The sequence below is a fragment of the Opisthocomus hoazin genome, chromosome 3, assembly GCF_030867145.1.
Source record: "Opisthocomus hoazin isolate bOpiHoa1 chromosome 3, bOpiHoa1.hap1, whole genome shotgun sequence".
Lineage (NCBI taxonomy): Eukaryota > Metazoa > Chordata > Aves > Opisthocomiformes > Opisthocomidae > Opisthocomus > Opisthocomus hoazin.
Genome location: NC_134416.1, coordinates 77,575,387 through 77,592,289, shown reverse-complemented (window position 1 = coordinate 77,592,289; position 16,903 = coordinate 77,575,387).

The following is a 16,903-nucleotide window of genomic DNA, read 5'->3' as shown; positions in this document are numbered from 1 at the left end:
GATGAAACAGAGCTAGGCTATAGCTGGCTTGTGCTGCACATCGTTACCATACCCATTGGGGATTAGGAAGCTTATAGCAGTGATCAAGGTTATGGAAAGGATTTTGGCCTGACCATGGTTTTCCTGCTGACACGCTATCTGTGGCAGCCATTTCCCTAGTGAGGTTAATGAAACTCGCTTTCATTTGTGTTTTTTTTAAGATGACAACTGCTATAAAAAAAAAAAAATAACCTTTCTGACCTCAGCCATCATCTTTCACTGTGGTTTTTCATCTCTGAATCTGTTAATTGAAACTTGAGTCACAAGAGCAGCACTCTACATAGTTTAGTCCCTAATCATATGAAGCCTGCATCCCAGTGAGGAATTTATGTATAACACTAATTATGACTGACATTGCCTGTTAGGGTGGGAGATAAAAATCACATCACAGCGTAGCTGGAATGGTCTTTCAACCTCTCTACAGCTGGCTTAATGTTTCTACACAAATAGCTTGACCTTTCAAAAAAGAGAGAAGGCAGGAAAAGCAAGAGATATTTTGAGCTTTAAATGATTCCCATTTGTAACTCTATGAATGGCATATTTGGTCCAATTTCCAGTCCCTGGCATTTCTAAACTGTCATGTTACAAACAGGCAGCAGGCTATAAACTTTCTCCCCAGAGGGAAGGCAGGCAATCAAGTAGTTACTCCAGCCAGCAAGTTTGTGATGCTGCCGTGTCAGAAACCCGGCACCTACGCACCGTGCCGCAGCAGTTCCGTGGAGATACAGCACAGCCCCATTAGCAGCACAGTAAATACATCACGATGGCTCCTTGTTGCTGTGTATGGATTGATGACACCTCTGCAAAGTGATTCCTAGAGAGGGTACGAAAGGTGACAGAGAACTGGGACTCGGTACCTTTTACCCACACTGCATTGCTCTTAATTCACACAGGTATTGCAGAAGGCAGCTCTGAGATGAGTATTTCTTCCTGCCATTCTCAAATGCAATAAAACGGACTGGGAAGAGAAAAAAAGGGAAGGAATCAATGTGGGAAGAAAATGGAGGTTTTGACTGAAAGCCGTACAAAAAGTTTACCACCCTGCAAGTCTGGCCTTTTGCCCACATTACTAGGAGAGGATACTCTTACCCCAGTCCATAGGCTGAATTTAACGGGTAGTCACCAGTGATAGTCGGACACTTTAAAATGCAAATAAGCAACACTAGTAACAAATTTGTTAGGGATTTGTTTAGGAACCAGATCTGATTGTTCGCCACAGATTTAGATCTACTCCTGTTCCACTCGTAGCTTCTCCCTGATGCAGGAAGTATTGAGCATTCACCTACGAGTGGGTTTACACAGAACAAAGATATTTGGCTTGGGGGTGGGAGGAGGAGAAATTCAGTTTGGGCCCTTATATCATCTCCTAAAACCAGGAGACTGTCAACTGGTGTTACCACACAAGAGATTAAGTAGGGAAGAATGAGGGTGATCAACATCAAGAAACAAATAAACACCTCTTATTTCAGGCACGTGCTCTGCAGCTCCTTCATCTTGTTTCCATGTTTTTCTAACTTCCAACTCAAACACATTGTTTGCTTTGTTTGCATAATTTTAGCTTCACTGGTTTCCATGTAGTACAACTAGTTGAGGGAATCATTTAAATATATTGAACAAACCATATACATTTTACGCCTAAAATGCTATTGAAGCAAAAAAAGGTCATAGATTTGCTAAATTAGGGTTCTCATCAAGCTCAAAGGAAAAATTTTATTCTCATGGTTTTTGCCATGATTGCAAAAAGAGCAGGTAAGGAAATGACATATTCATACTTTTCAGGATCTGATTGTGCTGACTTAGAGAGTAGCCTTGATAAAGTTTGCATCCTAGTTCCCATTTGGCACGTTACAGCACACACAAGCTACAGCAGTGACCTTATCATTAACTTTGGGACTGGAAGAGATACAAGACTTTCGTCACACCCCAGCAACCAGGAAGATGAATGCTGCACGAAGGTACCTTCTCCACCCAACCATTAAACCTTTCTGCAGAAAAAGAAACCTTCGGAGGGTGCAAAAGAATAAGCCTTTGGAGGGACAGCTCCGTTGAAGAATATTTTACTGATGCTAAGCAGGTATACGCCTTATAACAGGTGTTGATTAGAAAGCTTGCTGTTTGAAATGTTCACATTAGTCACTGCTCCTAGAAGCATCCACCATTCTCAACACAGCTGTGGAATCTACCTCTTTATTGCCCCTGCCTTCACACCAGGCATAAGCAGGATCTGAACTCAGTCTCACATTCACAACAAATTAATTACTAGCACACAGTGAAAAATGGAAGGTTCTGTAGATGTACAATTTTTAGACAGCTACACAAACATTTTCAGATATTTCACATTTACAGGAGTGGGTGGGACTGGACATTAAAACTTCATTTTCTCTCTCTACCTGTGGACGTGGTTTGTAATCTTGAAATTACATGCTGTGTGAATATATGCTTTAATTGGATTGTTCAACACCAAGTCTGAGGAATCATGACAGCAGGAGGAGTTTACATTCCTGCATCTAACCTAGTTATGGTATGCTCCATGCACCACACCTGTCTGCAACCAGTGCTAAGATTTCATGACAAAGCAAATTAGTCTGATACATTTGAAAACACCCAGAACTACAGATAACTGGGGAATTCTGCCTCAAAAACCATTGTGAGAGCAGGGGTGCCAACAGTAGGAAATATACTCAAGTTCTGTCAGTTCAACTAGCAGCTGAGTGGTGGGAAAACAGGTTAAGTGTGATGGAGAGGGAATACCCACACATGCCAAGATCTTTTGCCACACCTCTGGCAACAGCTTGAATTATTGTCTCTCGTTCTGTAAGGCAAAAACACAAGCTCTCAGCTCTCTTGTTTTCAGAATAGGTGACAAACAGTCACCTCCAAGGGAGCAGTATGAAACTTGTATCCATAGATGCTGCTCTAAGAGTAAAGGAGTTATGAAATCAATGGTCAGACAGACAAGGAGAACTTAGATTTATGGTCTCAGTGTAGTGACCTTCCTATGAAACAGGGCACTCATTTACACCCCTAAGAGTAATCAGGAACTTTCTGCAGAAGTCACTAAAATAGCTTCAAAATAGTTTTAATAGGGACAACTGGTAGCATTATCTCTGCATCACTTCTACTAATTGAAGAGCCCCAGAAGCAGAAAAGCTACAGTCTGGGCTGTGTGCACACCAGCTGGGAGCATGGTCCTGCTCCCAGATAGCGCAGGCTCCTGGAGCACAGCATGGCACACCCTCATGGCTGAGCAACGATACCTGGCTCCAGGCCTGGAGGATCTCCTACAAGATGCCCAGCCAGAGATTAAGTGTGTAACACAAGAGTGACAGTACAGTTAGCAACTCTCACAGCCACAACGGAGAGCTTGGAGCAAAACTTCAGTGGGAAAGTGGTACAGAACCTGAAGCGGAACACGGTACAGTACAGAGGGCTGTGTCAGCACTCACTGCCCTGTCTGCAGAAGGAAGCTAGCTTGCCTCGTCACCAGCAAGAGAGATTCAATGAGAGAAAGCTACAGCAACAATCTGTCAGTTGGCAGGTAGTGACCAAATGCACTACTCTCACAGGAGCTGAAGACCCTAATAACTTCATGCTCTGCATAGTGGCTACATTCAACTCCCTTCTGCGTGCCCAGCCAGCCCGTGCAGTGTCTGGATTGTAGGCAGAGCTTTAGTCAGTCGCTTATATTCCTTGCCAGACGCAGATGAAATGCCTGCAACATACCCACCATCCGAACAGGCGCCTCTGGCATGGTCCCCAGACAGAGACTAGCTGCTGGGTACAAACCTGGCTGTCATCCACAAGTGCAATAATGCCCCTGTTGCCATACACAAGAGCAATTTGTAAGTTTCTCTTACTGGGAAAGATAGCTCAATTTCTGTATCCCACTGGGCTGAGCACCACAGGCACGAACAATGAGCAGACAAATACCTGCAAGATGACTCTCCTGTAAGTATCCTACATTTCTCCAGCACCACACTATGCTCAAGTCAGTCACAATTGGAGACTAAAGTCAGGCTTCTCTTTCCTGACATTAGGTATGCAAAATCCACTCCCTTTTCCTCTGAGGCTGCTGGAAGGTTCCAGGAATCAGCGGTTCCTCTGACACTGATCTTGCTAGAAAACGTCCTGGACAAACATAAGGTGATACCTGCAGACAGACAAACTACTTCCAGCAAAACATCAAGTGGAAACATTTACATGTTAGAAGAAGGAATGTTTCGGAGGCTAGGAGGAGCAAACTTCTTTGGCGCACAAATTGGCATTAAATAGCTTGTCAGTTGAAATACTACAAATGTGCTTATTTAAAACTTATACTAAAATCCATGAGAAAGTAGCATTTAAAAAAATAATCATCAAGAACAGTTGAAGCATTTGCCTACTACAGAAAAGGCAGGCAAAAAAAAAGATGGCTGAAATCTGTAAGCAAAAAAAAACTAGCAAAAAACTATACAAAACTGCAGCCCCCTTTTTATAGTTCCCATCAGCATAAGGCCTATGGTTCTTTAAGACAAAGGGTCATCTTTCTTTGATTGCTTTACCCTCAAAGTACTCTGGCTGCTCAATTTTATCTAAGGCTATCAGACTTTCTGAATTCATTCTTCTTTCTCCATTGTGGGGGAAGTTTAAACCCCTTAAAATCTTTCTAAAGCCTTTTATATGAGAAAGGCAGTCTCATAAGCCTGCTTGAACTAAAGCCCAGCTGAGATTTTTAAATTCAATAAAGAATTATTTTCAAATTGCACTAAAGAGAAAAGGAAGCAAGGCTTTCAGAGAAAGTAAGTTCAGAAGTTCATACTTCAAGAAAACCCGAAGTAGTATATTCCTGCGTAGGTAAAATCAGTCTCTAGGAGACTGACTTTGAAAACTCTGGGAGACTGATTTAAAAAAAAAAAAAAAAAAAAGACTCATCCCTAAACAAAAAGGGGAGACACATACATATATGTAGTATAATTGTTTTAAAAAGGTTCAGAGTGAAGTGTTCCTAGTACCTTTATCAAAAAGCAAAAATAACAATGAAGGAGTAATTACACAGTCATTCCTATGGGGAAGGAAAAAGCGGAGGGAGCAGAGTGAATGCTCACTAAACCACTGACAATCAGCAGGTATCCATCCATTTGGCTAAAGCATCACAGTGCACCAGAAGCACAGCTAGTATACTTAGCGTTCTAGCATCTCTTTTTGCCTTTTACTTCCAATCATTTTCCTCAAAACTGGTGTGGAAGAGAGGATTTTTTTTTCATTCTGTAGTGGTCCCTGCAGACTTTAAATCGTCTGACTAGTACCAGCTATCTCCACAAAAGAGAACATAAACACTGAAGACTCCGAAAACGCAGTACTTTGGAAATATGCCCCTCTCAGTACACTGTTAGCCTCGTTCAGACTCTCTTCTGCAGGGAGAGTCGCACATACAAGAATTTAGGCCTGCAGGGACCATGCTCAGACCAAAGGGCTTTCTGCTAGCATGAAGTGCTGTGTATACTTGGAATACATTGGGAACAATATCCACAGCAGGTGGCAGAAAAATACCTCCTCGGAAGTGGCAGAAGACGCTAATTACTTTCAGTTTAAAGCTGAAAATACACAAATTTGCATGGTGTTACACGTCACTAGTCAACTCCTCCATGTCATTAGTCTTTCCACTGACTTCAAAGCAAAACAAATTTCTTTCACAGAGAAGCAGACTTTCATTAGTGCCATAGTGACAAGCTCTAATCCCTCCTTCCCCCTCCCATTCTGCCATCCCAATTCCCCACTGAACAGGAAACCAAATCTCAAATCAGCTTTTCATTTTTCTTGTGCAGGTGCTCAAGAAAGGACTCAAAAAATAGCTGTTTAGGAAACAGCGGGAGAGAGGAGCCTTTGAAAACATGGAAAAACCCAACTGTGAGCGTCTCTCTTGATGGATCAAGAGCTGTATTTACAATAAGGAAATTAAAATAATCCTGCAAAATAAAATGCTCATTTTCAGTACCTCACCTCTTGGTCACTTGTGGAAGAAATAACTCTGTGTATGCTACAGTATAATTAGCAACTCCATTACACTTACTACACAACTTCTGCATGTAGCTTAGAGAATCAATTTAAAGATAAAATCTTCCCCATGGTGTTCAAAACCTGGAGGCCCAAGAAACAAGTTTTGAGCAAAACAGTAATTTTGTATCTTCATGTTCATATATGAGGCCACTTCAATGATTTTACTAAGCTTGACAGACAGCAAGATTGGTTCCTTACTCAGATTTCCCTTTTTTCTCCTCACTTGGCCCATTAGGAAATCCATTTTTCTTCGCAGCTGATAGGGGGGAAGAAGGAAGAGAAACATAGAAACAACAGTCTCGTACTTGTTCAGAAGCATTCAGGAGAATGAGGGCTGGGGTACAGGAAAATAGTTAGCCTGTTAAGGCTGTCCAAAACAGCAACAACAAAAATATTCCTCAGCCGCACACATAAAAACTGTGTTCAACAATCAAAACAACCTCCTGGTAGTTTTCACCTGAGCTGGCAATTACCAAAAGCCAGTATTTAACTTTTTTTTTCATTATTTTACCATTTAGAGGTAGGTTAGTTCAGTTCCAGTGCCACCACCTCTGCTTCTACAAAATGCTGAAGATCATTTTATATGGAAAGTTTACTGGATTGAAATTACACCCTATGTCATTTCATACGCACAAGAAGTAGGGACTAGAGGCAAAATGGAAAGAAGTTTGTATTTGCAGAAGACCGACAACATAACCTGGCTTGTACACACACTTCAGGTTTGACAGAAGTTTCTCCTGGAACTGTATTTGGATGTATTTCAGACTTGAAATTACAGCTTCAGCAATTTACTTCTTATAGCTATAACACATGGTCACAATGTAATTAAATATTAATGAACAGAAATTGCTATTGCAGCACTAGAAGTCCCCCCCTTAGTTCTTACCGGAAGGCCTTTTAGACAGATTTCTATAGAGTTGAGCCAATCAATACCTCAGATGGGCAAATAAATTTGCTACAGCAAGAACCATTGCTAAGCAAATGCTAGGCAGAAAGTAGTTTGACAGGAAATGTGTTTGTAGATTAGATCATGAACAAGGGGACATATGGAGATCTGAAGGAATGGGCATTTGGGCTTGAGACAGGCCTACCTGGACCATATATTTAGTTGTGCTTTTGCTTGGACCTAAGATAAAACATTACATGTCAAGTCTGGAAAAATTCACTTAGCTTTTAATAACATCTCTGGTTTTCCTCATTCATTTCTCAAAATACAGGCACCTATACATGTATTTTACCAAATCTGATGCCTGAGTTTTACTCACAGACAGATCAGTTAAAGGTTTACCATCTATTAATTTGCTGACAGTTGCATCAACATGGTAACTGCACACAGACAGGAGTATGCCAGCCTTATTTATTTCACTTTTCCAAATACAATAAGTTATCTTGGCACAACTGCGGCCACAGTGAGGAATAAATGAGGGAGGATTACAATTAAAGGCTCACTGCTTTGAGTACAGTACTACTTTTAAGAATAGGTAAAGATTTAAGAGACTTCCAAGATGTATCAACTAACTGTATGAACTATTTGAGGGAATATTTCTATCATTTACCAACATTTCTAAGTATTAGACCTAGAAAGTATTATGAATACTCTTATTTAACTCCTGAAAGACTTGTGGTTTTAGTAACAGCACAGGTATCAATACGTGAATGATATTGCTTTAATACGCATCACCATGTAACCTGCTATTAAAAGTTTAGTTCTCTTTTGCCCACAGCTGCCCCCCTCCCCAGCTTAAAAACAAGGGGAAGAGAAAAGAAAACCTATAATGGCACTTGTCTCACTGAGGTAAGTACAATAAAGTCACATTCTCCTTTATATATGAAGATTTTAGAGAGGGCTAGAAGTGCTCCAATCCAGCTCTGACAGATATGGTTAACAAGGACTGAACTGAACACTGAAGGAATATTTCGTTTGTTTCACACTAGGCCATCAGATAATTTTGCCTACTTGCAGTCCTGTTTTTAAAGGTTGTGAGGTGGGGTATTTTTAGCAAGTTCACCTCTGTGCTGTCTTACTCCTGTTTTTCTAGTCCGACAGAAATCACAAAATCGTTCATAAGTGCTATGCAGCAGGAATCTGTACTAGACATCCAAATTCCTGCAGCCGGCTCGAGTATCTAACTCCTCTCAATAGCTGACAGCATTTACGTAGAAGGAGCCACATGGGAGCACCTTCCCCATCCCCATTTACTTTGAGTAGTGCTTTACAAGAACACAGTTCAGGAAAATAGTTCATCCTCTGCAAGCAGCCATTCCACAGTGGAAAATGCAGCAGCACAAACTGAACAGCAGCAGATGAGGAAATAATATCCAGAGAATATCCATTTTCATGGTTTATCTTCTCCTACTTCTTTTCTGCTTGGATAAGGGCAAAGACATCTCTCACTTTTAGAGCTACCCAACTTAGTGGAGCTTGGTGCAAATTTAACCATAGATTTCATATTAATTCATATCACACCATATTCATAATTTATATGTAATGGTAATAAGGATATGAATTATAATATACCAATTAATATATGTTATGTAATAAAATAATTATTACCATAACCATAGATTTCATATTAATTCAAATCTGAATATTTATACCTGGGATTTGTAATTAAAAAATACTATTCTGAGAACCCAGATATCTGGGATATGTTTAGGTACTTAATTCCTGTTGAATTCAGTGGTGTGGGCTTTAAGCATTTTCATATTTCATTGACTCCTGACAACAATCATCAACCAATGAATCTCTACAGACTTCAGGGAGGGCAGATATAAAGGAAGCAAATATTCAGCTGGCCTTTCTGTAGGAGATACAGCTTCCATAAGCATCAGGCATGGAGAAAGATGTGTTAATCTGGACAATGAACACACTATATCTAAAATATCACAAAATTATCTGCCCAAAATTCATAAGCAAAGCAGTGATTTTTTTCTTCTAAAGCATCCCACATTTCACTGCTGTTCTGTTGTCCTGGGTTATCTGCCAGGGACCTGACACACAGGAATCCTCTCCTTTTCACACCTCAGTGACCTACCGACAAGCTACTTTTGCAACAATTATAAAGGCATTTATGTTCATACACACTTCTTTCCTACCAAGCAGAGCACAACCGATGGTGCACGATCCAGGGGGTGGAACTTATGGCTGACACAGGAGTGTCAGCTTGCTCCACCAAGGCATGCCAAGCATTTCCAAAATCAGTTGTAAGCACAAAAGTAACAAGCGTACACACTTTCAGCTAGAGAAAAGCTCAATTATATTTGCTATGCAGTTAGATTAAGTCTGCAAAAAGTTTTCACAGGGTGATATTTCAAAACAAACATGTCAACAGCGAGACTTCATTCCCTTCGCACACCGAGCAACTTCAAGACCCTGAGAGGTGAACATATGAGAAGTCTAATTTGTAGCCGTGCAGATAAGCAGTTCTTCACACCAGGAGTGGAGTGGCATTTTACAACTTTCAGGTCAGTCAGTGAATCAAGACCCCTTTCACCTAAATTCACCATAGGATTCAGAACCCAAACACATTTGTTGTTCGCTAGCAGCTGAGCATCGGCCATCATAACAGCACTGGTATCTGGGCTTTCCATACCATCTGTGGGTCCAGTATCAAGAGCACAGTACAGCACAGGTAGCCCACTGAAGGCAGAGGCTGTCGTATACCAGAGAGGCAATGCTGGAGACTGAAGACTGTACCTTGACCCCAGCCCCTACTCAGGACGTACCTAGAAAAAAGGTAACGTTTACTTGTTCCAGTGGTAATATGGAGGGGGAGGGGCAGGAAACTATGGAGAATTTAAGTGCCCAAATTCATCTGGGGGGGGAAGGGGACACACACAACAAAAAGTGTTTACCCAGTATAGCCTTGTGCAGTGAACTAGCAGGGGAAGGCAACCAAGGGCAAGTTCTTTGCCTCTGAAGAGATAACAAAGGGGATTTTCAACCCTGTCTAGTTGCTTTTGCTACCTAGCCATGAGCAGCACTCCTTACACCAGCCTGAGCCGGTAAAACCTGTGCTGCAATTATTATTACTCATCTGAGTGCCCTAAGCATGGAAGTAAATTATAATTTTTACTCTCTTGTGCACAAAATTAATATTAGTAGATTCCACAACCTGTTTTCCTATAGATATACCATTTCCTGGTAAATTAGTGCTCTTTCCTGTTAGTTGTAAGCTTCAAATGCTTTCTGGCAGAGTAAAATTGATCTAGATCTTTCCATATTCTAGGTCAGTGATCTAACTGCTGGTTTCCATTTCAGGGTCAGGCCATCTCTGGTCCTGATCCACTGAAGCACTTTACATTCAGTGACTTCACCCATGTGCTAATTTTACTTTGCATCTGATGCTCCCCTCAAGCCTGGAAACTCTTAAGAAAATACTGCTAATTTTATTTGTGTTGTACAACTAACCACTCTGATTCAATACCACAACTCCTCTAGCAGAGGACAGCAGAGTGAGAGAGCAGCTTTACCCTGCAGACAGGCAAATTAAACTGCTATCTCCATTGCACAGACTAAGCAGCCGAGGGGGAGATTAGGCAAATTGCCAGACGTCTCAAGAGAAAACATTTGCGATAGCATGAGGAGCTGAGATGCCTTGAACCCCGTTTGGAGCCACAGACCGTCGCTTTTCTTTAGCTTTATAGGAGACAGGGAAAGTTTTACTGCTACGAACCTGGCAGGGAGGTTGTTGCTCAGGTTTTATCAGCTTTGTGAGTAGTTTTGTTCACCTGCCTAGTGCCATTTCCCACTGCTGCTTCTTGCAAGGGTCTCATGCTGCAGCAGGGGAGAGAAGATTGCTGTCTGCAAAGCCAGGAAACATGAAACCTTAAGGAATCACCAGAAGAGCTGACAGGCAGGCAGAGCATCCTAAACCACTTCAACTCATCCCTTAATCAATTGAATTGCTTTCTAGCTGATTGGGCCTCTCAGGCTTTCAAATCGCACCGTACTGACCAAGTATTAAAAAATTACCATTTGGTCTGTATTTGTAACTGTAGGATTCAAGGTCAATTCCAAGTATGAAATCTTCACACAAATCCTCAAGATGATGACAAAAAAGGCTAGGAAGAAAATTAACCTCAGATTAAAGCTAGTAATAGTCTTGACTTCTGACGCTCTCCACAAAGTGAAAGAGGGTTATTATTCCCTCCCTTTCCCTTAAAAGGGGAAATCCCAGGCAAGAGCGAACTAATAGATTTTTCTGAGGTGATACTGCCACCTATTGTCACTGCTATGGTTTGCTCTTTTTAATTCAGCCGCATTTTACAGCCTGTCAAATGTCTGGTCATACCCAAAACCTTCCCCTTCTCCCTCAATCTAAAACACCTGGAATTAACCCTATCTCTCATCTTCTGCTGAAGATACATCCCCCAGAGACAATTCAGAATTTTCTTACTGACTTTTATGGCTACAATGGACAAAACAGATTTAACCGAGAGCAAGCTCATCTCCCAGTCCATGTTCTGCCACTTAGACTCTGTTTTGATTTCTTTATTCTTGTCATTACCAATTTCTAGATTTTACAGTGGACAAATAACAGCTTCCTCTTACAATCAAACTCCAACGTTTTTGCTAATTTCCTTGTACGTATTCACGCACACGTTTTATGCTCAGATCATAAGTACTAGGATATGCCGAGAAAATACTTAAGGGCATCACTGTTGCTCCCATAGACTGACTTCATTAGCAAAGTTGACAAAAAGGCTCACACAGCCAACACCTAGCTCCCCAGACAGACTTTAGCTCTGCCGCTACTGAAGCCTTCTCCTGAAAAAGCCCAAAGAAACTAACTTCCAAAATCACCTAGCAGGCACGAGATATGAGATCAAGAATAATTTCTCAGTCTTTCACCTGAAGGTGCAATCTCCAGGTTGTCTGATGACCCTCAAAATGGCTATTTCATTGGCATGCTGGGCTACTGCAAAGGGAGTCTGCCAGCACCATCTGCCTCTGTGCTTCCAAGCACAGCAGATCATGCTCTGAGTATATTAATGCCTTTGCACTTTGGTGACTCTCTTTTGCTATCCTGGGAAAAAAAAATAATCAGTGTTGAAGACTAATGGTGTTGAAATCAAGTACATGTGCATGTGTTCCTATATCTGTAATCATGACGAAAACACAAGGTAAGACTTTTGAGCATTTTACTCTGAGATATAATGGGAAATAATAACTATGTCACTAAAGGCTACTAGTATGACCCCAAGTGAATCAGTGACATAACTGCCAAAGGCATATTTCTGCTATGCAAGTATTTGTGCGTTAAATTTATACACAAGTAGTTCCAAGTTCAAGTGAATATATTAATATTCTTATGTGAAAGCACTGAATAGGTGAAAAACAGTGAAGGATCAGGTGCTAACAATAATTTCTGGTACTGTTTCTTGCTTTCTTCAGTTACTTTTGGTGCCTGGGTTATTGTACAAAGAATGGTGCTTAGAGATGGTCAAAAAAACTCACTAAAAAAGTTTACATACAAATGCAAATCTTTCCATATTAAAAATCAGTTTAACATGATTGCTGCCACAACTAGAAGAACCAAGTAGTAAAAGCCATCACTAAGCTAGAATTTTCCTTTTCAAAGGTAAAATCTTCCTTGTTCTGGCACTAGAACCTTTCAGAATCATCTTTACCTTTGCAACACTTTACATGTAGAAAAATCCCTCTAATACAAGAATGAATCATTTCAGCCTTTGATATCAAAGAAGCTGAACTAAAAGAATGTGCACATTTTCAAGTAAAAAAGAGGAAAACTTCCCTGTCGATATTCTTTTTGAAGTTGCAGATACTTTAGAGGTTCTCTGGAGATGAAGTTGCCAAGTTTAACACCAGAAATTGTGTGAGAACAACCCAAGCAGGCAGAATGCTTTTACTTTTTAAGTGGTTCTATAGTACATGACGGCTTCCAAGTACCTCTGAGGGAGGAAAGCAGCAACGAGCAAGACTGTAACCCCTTCCCTGGGGCAGCCCAGTGGGTCTCTAGTGTTCTTCAACCTGCTGTGGTCAGAGTTCCACAGACGCTTGAGGCCTAGGTGCTTTGGCCTTCTATTACATTTCTAGAATTAAGATGGTTCTTAAAACTGTTATTTGCCTGAGCCATTCTTGGTTGCTTGCAGGCAAGGTCATGACTGCTCCTCTGGCTGGATCTAGCCCCATATTTTCCTTGAAGGTGCTGAAGGCATCCACCCTCACACCCTGTTTGCTCACGCACACCTCCCGAAAATTTGAACATGAGACTTGGCTACCAGATGCACTCCTCAGAGACCCTTAGGGGGCCACAAGGGTCTTAGGTGTTATCCTTTCCCTCCAATTAAAAAAAGAGAGCCTGCTTGGTTTTTTCACTTTACTTCTTTCAGAGGTATACTAACAATTTCATTCCACAGCAAATTTGCTGGAAGCAGTTATTACAACAGCAGGGTTGTAACAGAAGGGTGCAATCATTTCTTGGAAGTTGTTTTTCTAATGTGTTTTAAGTAACAAAAAGTTCAACACCAAAGGAAGTTCTTGGCAAGAGGGGATCATTCAAGCCTGAAAACTCATCTGAAAAATAAATACTTCAAGTCAAGTCAGTCCTATACATTCACCATAAGCTGTTACATCCTCCAAGTTCACAAAATAACAAATGAACAAACAAATCAGGTGGGAGAGGGGGCAGTAAAAATGGAAGTATTATAACAAACACCCAACACCAAAGCCTGGTAGGGAGCTGTTTCTGCACAACTGGATGTAATGATATTGTGATATGGGATCTGGAGAATACTTTCTTCAGGTTTTGCAAGCCTGTTAGTGACTTTAGCTGTACTCTAAATAAGTAACCACCAGATCAGCAAGATTTGTACACTGAGCAACCCTGTGCTGTATATATTCGTTTTCAGGGGAAAATCATCTGGCTCCATGTCTTTACTTTTTCTGGATAACTCTTTAAAATGGGAAAAGATATTGTAATTTAGAAAACTTTTGTGGCAGATCTCAGGCTGAATCTTGGTGATTTTAAGCAACCTTTATCACGTGGAAAAAAGGATTGGTTACGAGTAGAATGCACCATATGGTTTAACTGTAAAGTCTATAAACACAAGCCCCTTGGGGAGAATTTTTTTCTTAATTATAATCACTTCTGTTTATTTCTTCTCCCTATGATTCCCAAATTCTTGCCCTTCAACATGGCTGAGCTATCAGGAGTAGCAATCAAATGCACAGCCCTTGCAAATAAACAAGAGCCTGGAGGATGGAGGGGCACAGGGCTGTGAAGACATCAGGAAGCTGACTGGACCCAGGATAACCTTGTCCTCCATGCCAAGGCCCATGCCCATCACTGAACACCACTTGGAGGAAGCACCGTTGAGGACATGGTCAGTTCTTTGTAGCTAGCAATGCCAAGAGGAGACCTATTTTCTTTGTATTTTTTCTCTTAACCTCTCTTGAGTGATTTAACTGCTGCTTTTTATATCAGCTGTTTGGGATTTACTACAAATCCCTTCCACACCTCACAATCTACTTTTCCTAATTATTCCTTCCATTTGCCTTTGTTTTTCTAGCTTTTCCTATCACAGGACAAAAATCCCTTGCTGCCCTTCTATTTAGTGTGAGTCCAACAAGACATATAAGTATATACTTCTATAACCAAGTAAATCCATTAACTTCTAACAGACTAATATTAAGCACAGTCTCCTGTCATTTACTGGGCAGGGGCTAGTTTTTGTGGAGCACTCACCCCCAGGATCTCATTTCATAATCTTCTTTCCATCCCACCAGGATGACAGGGAGCTGATAGTAGTACGTGCACATACTCTGTGCTACAGATAACTAAGAGGACTGATATTTGCTGCCCACCATTGCCTTTATCTCATACTAAGGAGTTTTTATCTCAGAACTCAGGTAGCCCTATGAAAAACTGAGTGAAAATAAATTGCATCTGATGAATCATATTGTCACCACCACTTCCAAATGCAGGCTGTGGCAAATAATGCTATTTTAGTGTTTATAAATGCCCTCTTGTGGAGATTCTAATACTATTTTTTTTCATTGTAGGACTTAGCCCAAAATCAACTGTTCTCAGAGGGATGCTTTTTTTTTTTCTTAGACACCCAGTCAACAAACTTCCTGACAGCAGCAATGCCTGGCTCTGTCTCACATGCTTGGGAACACTTTGTGCTTCCTGTAGTGTAAAAGGGAAGAGATGGTGACACTGCTGCTGATGGGTTGTTGGTTTGGGAAGGCCAAGTGGCATAAAGGCCACTTATTCCCCATGTGTGGTGCATGGACCTAAGCAGCTTAAGCTAGCCAATCCTGCCTGATCAGTCCTAGAACTGTGCAACTTCTGAGAAAGAAACAGAAAAGCCTGATGGGTTGCTAGCCTACCTCAGACTCACTGCCATACCATGGAGTAAACTGGAATTAAAGTCAAGTGTAGAAATCACACCATAGTCAGACATGACTGCAACGCTCTTAACACAAATTTAGGTTTTGCTCTGAAAGGTCCCATAGGGATAAAAGGGTTTTCTTGTGTTTCAGGGCCCATTATGTCATACAATCCCCTCCATTAATATCTCTCAAAAGCTTAGGGATGTATTTCACAAATTCCAATTCAGACAGGATACCTTGAGGCTGCCAGCTGTACCCAGATCCTACTGAAATGACAATGCAGGCTCACCTGAAGTGGCACTGGCAGCCCAGCACATACTGCTACACAATACTACTTTACAATTCAAAATTGTTGATAAGGGGTCAGAAATGCAAGTTGCTGCACTGCTTTGTGTTAGCTGAAGGCTCACTCTTATGATTTCAAAGCATTGTCCAGAAAAAGTGACAGAAAATTTTTCCTAATCTTTTCTGAGAAATTACATCATCCCTCCAGATCCTTCAATGAGAACCTAAGTCTTCAATCTGTCCTTTAACTAACTGAACTTATAAAATATGTTTCTATTCTTGATAACCATCTTAACTGTGACTGGCTTTTTTCGAGTAAAGTGGCTGTGCCTAATAAAGTTAAGAAACAGATGGCATTTTTAGAAACCATTCATATGTCAGAACATAGTTATAATTCAGTTTTAATTCTCCATTATCGTTTTACTTTTTCAAATTGAGCAAAAAAAGTTAATTCCTAACCAAATGAACACCCATGTCTCCAGTGTCCTCTTGACTTATTCACAACACCTAGCTCCCAAGATGATATTCATCACTGTGTTTATTCAGAATCGCACAATCACAAAATGGTAGTGGTTGGAAGGGACCTCTGTGGGTCACCTAGTCCAACCCTCCTGCCGAAGCAGGGTCACCTACAGCAGGCTGCCTTGTCCAGGCAGGTCTTGAATACCTCCAGAGAAGGAGACTCCACTACCTCCCTGGGCAGCCTGTTCCAGTGCTCCGTTACCCTCAGAGGGAAGAAGTTCTTCCTCATGTTCAGACGGAACCTCCCATGCTTCAGTTTGTGCCCATTACCCCTTGTCCTGTCACTGGGCACCACTGAAAAGAGTTTGGCCCCATCCTCCTGACACCCACCCTTCAGATATTTATAAGCATTTATAAGGTCCCCTCTCAGCCTTCTCCTTCAGGCTGAACAAGCCCAGCTCTCTCAGCCTCTCCTCGTAGGGGAGATGTTCCAGTCCCCTCATCATCCTTGTAGCCCTCCGCTGGACTGTCTCCAGTAGCTCTTCATCTTTCTTGAACTGGGGAGCCCAGAACTGGACACAGTACTCCAGATGAGGCCTCACTAGGGCAGAGTAGAGGGGGAGGAGAACCTCTCTCGACCTGCTGGCCACACTCTTCTTAATGCACCCCAGGATCCCATTGGCCTTCTTGGCAACCAGGGCACACTGCTGGCTTATGGTC